This window comes from Monodon monoceros, unplaced genomic scaffold, assembly GCF_005190385.1.
Source record: "Monodon monoceros isolate NGI ecotype Baffin Bay Population unplaced genomic scaffold, NGI_Narwhal_1 Super_Scaffold_22, whole genome shotgun sequence".
Classification (NCBI taxonomy): Eukaryota; Metazoa; Chordata; class Mammalia; order Artiodactyla; family Monodontidae; genus Monodon; species Monodon monoceros.
Window position 1 is genome coordinate 92545243 of NW_021703779.1, and position 9068 is coordinate 92554310.

The window sequence follows — 9068 nt, forward strand, 5'->3', positions numbered from 1 at the left end:
CTCTCACTGTTGTGGCCTCTCCCGTTGCGGAGCACAGGTTCTGGACGCGCAGGCTCAGTGGCCATGGCTCACAGGCCCAGCCGCTCTGCAGCATGTGGGATCTTGCCGGACCGGGGCACGAACCCGTGTCCCCTGCATCGGCAGACGGACTCTCAACCACTGCGCCACCAGGGAAGCCCCTGTGCCACTTCTTTAATGTCACTGAATAAACTCTCGTCTGTCTGTCTGGATTGAGGGAAACAGAATGAACCTAGAAGGGCTATCCTTGAAGTCACGCACCACCAAATTCTGGGCTATTTGCATCTGCCTCAGTTTCTCCTTGTAACATGACAAAAAGCATTTTGGTTCTAAGTAACAATGCAAAGCTTTCTGGAGTGAACCAAATGTGAAAAGTGTAATTTGAAGCAGTTCTCAGAAAAGAGCCTCTTCTGGTAAATAAAGGCTCCTTTTCCTTATTCTTTCTTATTTTTTTTCATTTATGCCTTATCACATTTTGTCCAATTTCAGCTCATCGCAGGCTGAATTTTCCTTTTGATGTCTGCTTTCCAGAATAGTCCTCGACTGTAAAAAGGGAACAAAAGGCCAACTCCTTGGCTTTCAATTTGCAGCATCCCCAGCCCTTTCATCTATCTCCTCTAGTTGGGAACAAAACCCAAGCTCCAGGGTCAGAACACATATGGAGGAAGAGCGCTTTTTCAAACTCTAAGCCCACGCGGATTTCATGTTTCATTGTCATACTGCTTTGCGATACAGGGTCAGCTGCCGGTAGGGAAGGTAGAGAGGCCTTGGAGGAAAAAAATTGGTTCGCCAAAACAGACATTCCCACTTTGGGGGTCAGAAGTTCAATTCAGAAGAAAGCGTGTTCTTAAGGGATTCATTTGCTAATCCAGGGCTGCTTTCCATCTTGAGGGCATGTGTGTCAAGGTACCCAGCCCGGAAGATGAAGCAGGAGTTTGATGTGCTGGTGTTCGGACGCTTGTTCAGCCACTGTGCCTTTTGTTCTCTAGTTTCCTGTCCATTCTTCAGTGTCTACTTTTCCTCTTCTGCTGCCTTTGGTTGCAAATCACAGAAGACCTATGTCTTTTGTGCTCCTAGCTTGTTGTCTTGGTTACAGACTTCTTTGGCCTGCCTTTTTTTTTTTTTTTTTGAGGGGAATATACTGCTTAAAGAAGAGTTTTAAAAATAGCAGCTGAGGGCTCTTTCTCAAAGGATACTGGGGTATTCAGCGGTGGGTAGAACTAGGGTTTGCAAACCTGGTTGTAGTTTGAAATCGCCCAGAATGCTCTAAAATACTGCTGCCCAGGCCCCAGGCTCACCCAGTTGAGTCAGGATTTTGGGGAATGGGCCCCAGGAATTGGGATTTTATTTTAAATTAACTGGCTAGGTGATTCTAATGTGCATTCGGCATTTAGAGCCACTGAGGTGTTTTTTTTTTAATTGAAGTATAATTGATTTCCAGTGTTTCAGGTGTACAGCAGAGTGATTCAGTTATACATATGTATGTATTTTTCAGATTCTTTTCCATTATAGGTTATTACAAGATATTGAATGTAGTTCCTTGTGTTATATAGTAGGTCCTTGTTGGTGATCTATTTTATATATAGTAGTGTATACATTTTAATCCCAAACTCCTAATTTATTCCTCTCTTGCCCATTCCCCTTTGGTAACCATAAGTTTGTTTTCTATGTCTGTGCATCTATTTCTGTGTTGTAAATAAGTTCATTTGTATCATTAGAACCATTGAGTTTTTTTAATAGATCTTTATTGGAGTGTAATTGCTTCACAATACTGTGTTAGTTTCTGTTGTACAACAAAGTGAATCAGTCATATGCATACGTAGGTCCCCATATCCCCTCCCTCTTGAACCTCCCTCACAGAACCATTGAGTTTTAACAGCAAAGCCGAACGGTTGGGTTCCGAGCTGTTTGAGACAGGTGAGGAAAATAGGATCAACCTTTTTGTACCTTAGTTTTTCCTGTCTAGAAGATGCAGCCAGCAAAGCTTGAGGAGCTACAGAGTCTCACTGTGACTGCCCTGTCATTGTTGTCACATACAAAAGAGTGGCACCTTCCCTTCAAAAAAAAAAATATCCAAGTATCCAGCTGGCTTGGTGTCTGGGCCGTAATGGTGGCTTGAGGCAGTCTCGGGGATTAAAATAAATCTTCCAGTTGCTTGAAGAAGGAGCTTATCTATGGGGAGGCACAGCAATTTCACTTGCCCCACTTTGGACAGAGCTTTCCGGGTGTTTGAATCTGTCCCTGCTCATACTGCAGAAAGTTAGCAGGGTCGGGCCCAATATTTTTATTCTTTGTGAAATTTCCTTTTTAACTGTTTTTCTAACATAGAGGCAACGCCAAGCCTATGATCCAAACCTGAAACATTACAAGAATATGACATGTAGCAAATAAAAGTCCCCTACAAGTCTGTCTCTCACCATCAGTGTGTTTTTCCTTCAGGTTTTATGTTTGATTGGTTGTTACTGAAAAACTCAAACAATTTGAAAGGAATAGAAGGGCATGTATAATTCTCTCCAACCCCTTACCCCTAATCTGTTATTTTTTTCTCCCCAGAAACAAACCAGCATTACCAGTTTCTTGGAAATCTTGAGAGGCATTCTATGCATAAACAAGGCTTGAATATATATATATATATATTTTTTTTTTTTAAAGAAGATGTTGGGAGTAGGAGTTTATTAATTAATTAATTTATTTTCGCTGTGTTGGGTCTTAGTTTCTGTGCGAGGGCTTTCTCTAGTTGCGGCGGGTGGGGGCCACTCTTCATCGCGGTGCGCGGGTCTCTCTCTTGTTGTGGAGCACAGGCTCCAGACGCACAGGCTCAGCAGTTGTGGCTCATGGGCCCAGTTGCTCCGCGGCATGGGGGATCCTCCCACACCAGGGCTCGAACCCGTGTCCCCTGCCTTAGCAGGCAGATTCTCAACCACTGCGCCACCAGGGAAGGCTTGAATATTTTAAAGTGACTTTTTGATTAGGTAATCACATCTATCCACCTACAAGAGACATTTGTTTGTTTCATTTATTCGTTCAACAAGTATCTGAGCATCTTGAATGTTCCAGGCATTACGTCAGCTTCTGGATCTCTAATGAGGACCAGCGCACAGCCACTGCCCTCCAGGAGCTTACAATCTAGCAGGGAAGATTGACATTTAACAAAGACACAGCTACTGTCAAATGAGAAATGGTGATGAGTGTTGTGAAGGTAAAGAATGGAGTTTACATGTGTCACTTCCAAAACAGTGGTTGGTAGAGTCCCCTTCCCCAATTTTCTAACATGGAGGTGTGGATGGGAGATTGGAGGCAAAGACATAAACTGCAACCTTTATTCTTGCCAGCAGTTTTCTTTCCCGCCAGAATTTTCATCCGACAAAGCGGCCTGCTGAGAGTTGGGGTAATAATCTACCAGCCAGCTTTGTACTTGGTTGACAGAGTGCTGGCAGTATGCTAGATCAGACCCTTGTCAGACAGACTGAACTTCTTGCAGACAGGAACTATGTCCTGCATCTCTGTGTGTGCCCAGAATGCCAGCAAGGACAAACTGATGCAGGTACTAGGCAACAGGTCCTTTTATTATGTTTTCATTTTATACCTTAGCAGCACTTCAAGAGGTAGGTGTTCTTATTCCCATTTTTAAATAAGAAAACTGAGGCTTAATGAGGCAGGTGTGTGTGTGTGTGTGTGTGTGTGTGTGTGTGTGTGTGTGTGTGTGTACGTATGTATGTGTATACATACATATATATATATATATATATATATATATATATATATCCCTTCTTTTTTTTTTAGAAGATGTTGGGGGTAGGAGTTTATTAATTTATTTTATTTATTTTTGCCGTGTTGGGTCTTCATTTCTGTGCGAGGGCTTTCTCTAGTTGTGGCAAGCGGGGGCCACTCTTCATTGCGGTGCGCGGGCCTCTCACTGTCACGGCCTCTCTTGTCACGGAGCACAGGCTCCAGACGCGCAGGCTCAGTAGTTGTGGCTCACGGGCCTAGTTGCTCCGCGGCATGTGGGATCCTCCCAGACCAGGGCTCGAACCCGTGTCCCCTGCACTGGCAGGTGGATTCTCAACCACTGCACCACCAGGGAAGCCCTATAGCTCCCTTCTTTAAAAATACTCCTGTTCCCCTCCCCCCCCAATTCCATGACCATAGTCATAAAGCTTCTCGGTGGCAGAGCTCTGCAAACATTTGCTGGCCCACGTGGCTGTGACCCTGACACAGTTGGTTCCCTTCCTGCAGGGAACTGGATACCATCCATCCCTCCCACGGGTTGGCCCAGGCTCTGTTCCTTCAGAGTTGTCTGGAAGAGTTTTAAGACAACCAGGTTATCTATCCTGTTCTAAATATTTTTCTGGGATTGAGGTCAAGGTAGCAGCATGATCCTGTCCTAAATGGGCCAGAGGAGGAGGACTCCCGTGGCTCCCCAAAAGGTCATGCGTCTCTGTACTCACTGCCCCTCTTCCCTCCTCTTCCAGCTTGTGTTTTGGGCTGTGCTGTAGCCAGGGAACAGAGTCACACTTGCACAGGTTTCCTGGGGAGCGTTTCTGTGTCTGACCCTATGTTAGGGACTATGGGGCGTGGAGGCAGAGGAAACTTCTCAAAAGACAAATGCGGGAGACAAAAGGTAGTATTGGCTACAAACACGTCTTTGCAATCAGACAGTTCTGTGTTCAAGGCCTGACTTACTTAGTCGTGTGACCTTAGACAAGTTACTTAACCTTTCCTTAGCTCAGTTTCCTCATATGTAAACGGAGGTGAGTTGGGGTGGGGAATAGCACTTACCTCATAGGATTGCTATGAGGAATACATGAATATAGTGCCTAGTGAAGCACTCAGTAAATAATAGTTGCTGCTGTTATTGTTAACATTAATCTCATCATCACCACTACTACTACTGTTATTATTTACAACAGTAAGGTGCGATAAGTGTATAGTAGCAATACATGCAGATGGTGTTCAGAAAAGGAATGATCCATTGGGGAAGTGTTATCCAGGAACTGTCCGGAGGAGGTAGAAGTGGAATGAAATATGCTGGGTCGAGCAAATATGAAAGTAGGAGGCCGAACTGAACTGGAGTGGGGACGAAAAGTAACAAACCCAACATCTGGCATATTTGGACCCTGTTACTAGCTCACCTGTCTTCACAGCCCATCTTTCCAGCTATTTATGGCTCCCCATAGGAGTCCTACATTACTGCTTGCGGTTTAGATGTGGTAGTCAGAGGGGGACTTGTTTCCGGCTGGGACTTAGAAGGTGTCTGTGCCACAGTAGAGTTGGCATGGGTCCCAACTCTGCAACTTGGTTGGTGGGTTCAAAGCCTAATTTTTATCAGCTTGCCTAGGGATGTTGGTTTCACACTCCCAACCTTACAAAAGACTGCTTGATTAACCACAAGGTGGATATGAATGGATCGATGATGGGAGAGAGATCTGTATAGACACATAACACTTGTGTCTATGTCAGGTCATACCTTTCCTGATAGCAAGATTCCTGAAGCCAAATTAAACAGGGGCTTATTTGATAACCTAAAATCAGAACCTAATGGAATTGAAGGGTCTTACGAAAGAGACCATGTAGGTATATCACACCTTTGTATTGACAAGAACATGGGTCCTTTTCTCTCTCCACTGCTGGAAAAAACATCAGTGACAGTTTTTCTCTTGGATGTTTCTGTTTTCTATTTCCATGCAAACACTGTGTGTGTTAAGACCATGTTATTCTCCTGAGTTTCTTTTCCATCTTCTTCATAAGATTTGGAAAATACCCACTTCTCAACAACGATATATAGAGTGATTTCTTCTCATTGAGTGCTCTTTTTGGCTTTGTTCCCAAATTCTGATATTTCCAAGCAGGGCCGCCACGAATGGCTATGCACTGCACAACCCTAGGAGAGGGTGCCATTCACATAGACTGTAAATGAATGGCGCCACTAGGGTTGTGCAGGGCACAACCTACACAACTATACTCGGCGGCCCTGGCATAATGTAATGTCAGTTTTCTTCATCTTGAGCAGGTTTCTGGGAGAGGTAGAGACTAGCAGTTTGGAACCATTCTCAGGGACTTATTAAGGGGGGTGGGGCTTGAAGCTGTGAGCTGCTGTAGCTAGGAAAGGAAGAGAGAAGTGCAGTTATGGCTTTGAGAGGATTATCATCTGGCAGTGGGAACCATCATACGGGAGGACTACTTACGTTCATTCTTTTAGTAAATAAATTTTCGAGGCCCTCATAGAGGGTTGAAGAACAGGAAGGATTTGCATAGGAGGGAGCATTTGAACTGGGCCTTGTAAGAGAAGCAGAGTATAAACATGTGAAGATGAATTGTGAGGAGAGAGTTCCAGGGGAAAGGACTAGCAAGAGGAAAGACAAAGATAGGAAACTGCATGGGGTATATGGGTAATGGTAAATAATTCAGTTTGGTTTGTGAAAAAGGGTAGTGAGCGATAACGCTGGTGGGGAAGATCAAATGATGATGGGGGAGGGGAGGGATTTGGATGCCAAATTAAAGAGTTTGGACTTTATTCAACAAGCAATAAGGAGCCATCTGAAGTTTGTTTTTTTTTTAAATGGTTTATTGGGATATAATTCATTACCGTACAGTTCACCCACTTAAAGTGTTCAATCATTGGTTTTTAGTGTATTCACAGGTATGTGTAGCCATGACCACAGTCAGTTTAGAACATTTTCATCACCTCAAAAAAGAAGCTCCATACCATTTAGCTAACATTCCCCTACCTGTCCTCCCATCCCCCTCGCTCTAAGCACTGAATAACTTTTCATGTGTGTATTGGTCATTCATATGTCTTTTTAGAAAAAAATGTCTATGCAAATCCTTTAGCCCACTTTTTAACTATCGTCTTTTTATTATTGAGTTTTGAGAGCCACTTATGTATTCTGCATACTAGACCTGTGTCAGAGACAAGATTTGCAAAATTTTTTTCCCATTCTTTGGGTTGTCTTTTTACTTTCTTGATAATATACTTTGAGGCAGAAAATATTTTAATTTTCATGAAGTCCAGCTTACCTATATTTTCTTTTGTTGCTCGTGCTTTTGGTGTCACATCTAAGAATCCATTGCCAAATTGGGATCATGAAGATTTACCATTATGTTTACTTTTAAGAGTTTTATACTTTTTGCTTTTATATTTAGGTTTTGATTCATTTTGAGTTAATTTCTGAACACAATTGTGAGGTAGGGGTCCAAATGTCATTCTTATACATGTGGAAATCCAGTTGTCCCAGCACCATTTTTTTTTTTAACTGGGATATAGTTGTTTTACAATGTTGTGTTAGTTTCTACTGTACAGTGGAGTTCCCTGTTATGCAGCAGGTTCTTATTAGTTATCTATTTTGTACATATTAGTGTATATATGTCAATCCCAATCTCCCGGTTCATCCTGCCCCACCCCCCTTTTCCCCCCTTGGTGTCCATATATCTGTGTTGCTATTTCTGCCTTGCAAACTGGTTGATCTGTACCATTTTTCTAGATTCCACATATATGCGTTAATATACAATATTTGTTTTTCTCTTTCTGACTTCACTCTGTATGACAGTCTCTAGGTCCATCCACATCTCTACAAATGACCCAATTTCATTCCTTTTTATGGCTGAGTAATATTCCATTGTATATATGTACCACATCTTCTTTATCCATTTGTCTGTTGATGGGCATTTAGGTTGCTCCCATGACCTGGCTATTATAAATAGTGCTGCAATGAACATTGGGGTGCATCTGTCTTTTTGAAGTATGGTTTTCTCTGGGTATATGCCCAGTAGTGGGATTGCTGGGTCATATGGTAATTCTATTTTTAGTTTTTTAAGGAACCTCCATAATGTTCTCCATAGTGGCTGTATCAATTTACATTCCCACCAACAGTGCAGGAAGGTTCCCCTTTCTCCACACCTTCTCCAGCATTTACTTTTTGTAGATTTTTTGATGACGGCCATTCTGACTGGTGTGAGGTGATACCTCATTGTAGTTTTGATTTGCATTTCTCTAATAATTAGTGATGTGGAGCAGCTTTTCATGTGCCTCTTGGCCATCTGTATCTCTTCTTTGGAGAAATGTCTATTTAGGTCTTCTGCCCATTTTTTGATTGGGTTGTTTGTTTTTTTGATATTGAGCTGCATGAGCTATTTATATATGTTGGAGATTAATCCCTTGCTTTTGATTCATTTGCAAATATTTTAACCATTCTGAGGGTTGTCTTTTCGTCTTGTTTATGGTTCCTTTTGCTGTGCAAAAGCTTTGAAGTTTCATTAGGTCCCATTTGTTTATTTTTGGTTTTATTTCCATTTCTCTAGGAGTTGGGTCAAAGAGGATCTTGCTGTGATTTATGTCATAGAGTGTTCTGCCTATGTTTTCCTCTAAGAGTTTGGTAGTGTCTGGCCTTACATTTAGGTCTTTAATCCATTTTGAGGGTTTTTTTGTGTATGGTGTTAGGGAGTGTTCTAATTTCATTCTTTTACATGTAGCTGTCCAGTTTTCCCAGCACCACTTATTGAAGAGACTGTCTTTTCTCCATTGTATAACCTTCCCTCCTTTGTCATAGATTAGTTGACCATAGGTGCATGGGTTTATCGCTGGGCTTTCCATCCTCTTCCGTTGATCTATATTTCTGTTTTTGAGCCAGTACCATATTGTCTTGATTACTGTAGCTTTGTAGTATAGTCAGAAGTAAGGGAGTCTGATTCCTCCAGCTCGGTTGTTTGTTTTTGTTTTGTTTTTTTCTCAAGATTCCTTTGGCTATTCAGGGTCTTTTGTGTCTCCATACAAATTTTAAGATTTTTTTATTCTAGTTCTGTAAAAAATGCCATTGGTAATTTGATAGGGACTTCATTGAATCTGTAGACTGCTTTGGGTAGCATAGTCATTTTCACAATATTGATTCTTCCAATCCAAGAAAAAGGTATATCTCTCCATCTGTTTGTGTCACTTTTGATTTCTTTCATCAGTGTCTTATAGTTTTCTGAGTAGAGGTCTTGTACCTCCTTACGTAGGTTTATTCCTAGGTATTTTATTCTTTTTTTTTTTTTTTTTTTTTTTTTTTTTTTTT

General features: G+C 42.0%; 1 protein-coding gene across 12 annotated transcripts in view; it reads left to right on the forward strand.

Moving 5' to 3' along the window:
• TMEM164 (transmembrane protein 164) overlaps nucleotides 1-9068 on the forward strand; it is a 153546-nt gene that overhangs the window by 52365 nt on the left and 92113 nt on the right. Inside the window, exon 1 of one of the 12 annotated variants that reach the window (XM_029240463.1) lies at nucleotides 3200-3217. The exons of the other annotated variants lie outside the window; for them this stretch is intronic. The gene's annotated coding sequence lies outside the window, so the exon portion shown is untranslated. Of the gene's footprint in view, nucleotides 1-3199; nucleotides 3218-9068 lie in introns of those variants that run through there. 12 annotated transcript variants of the gene reach the window in all.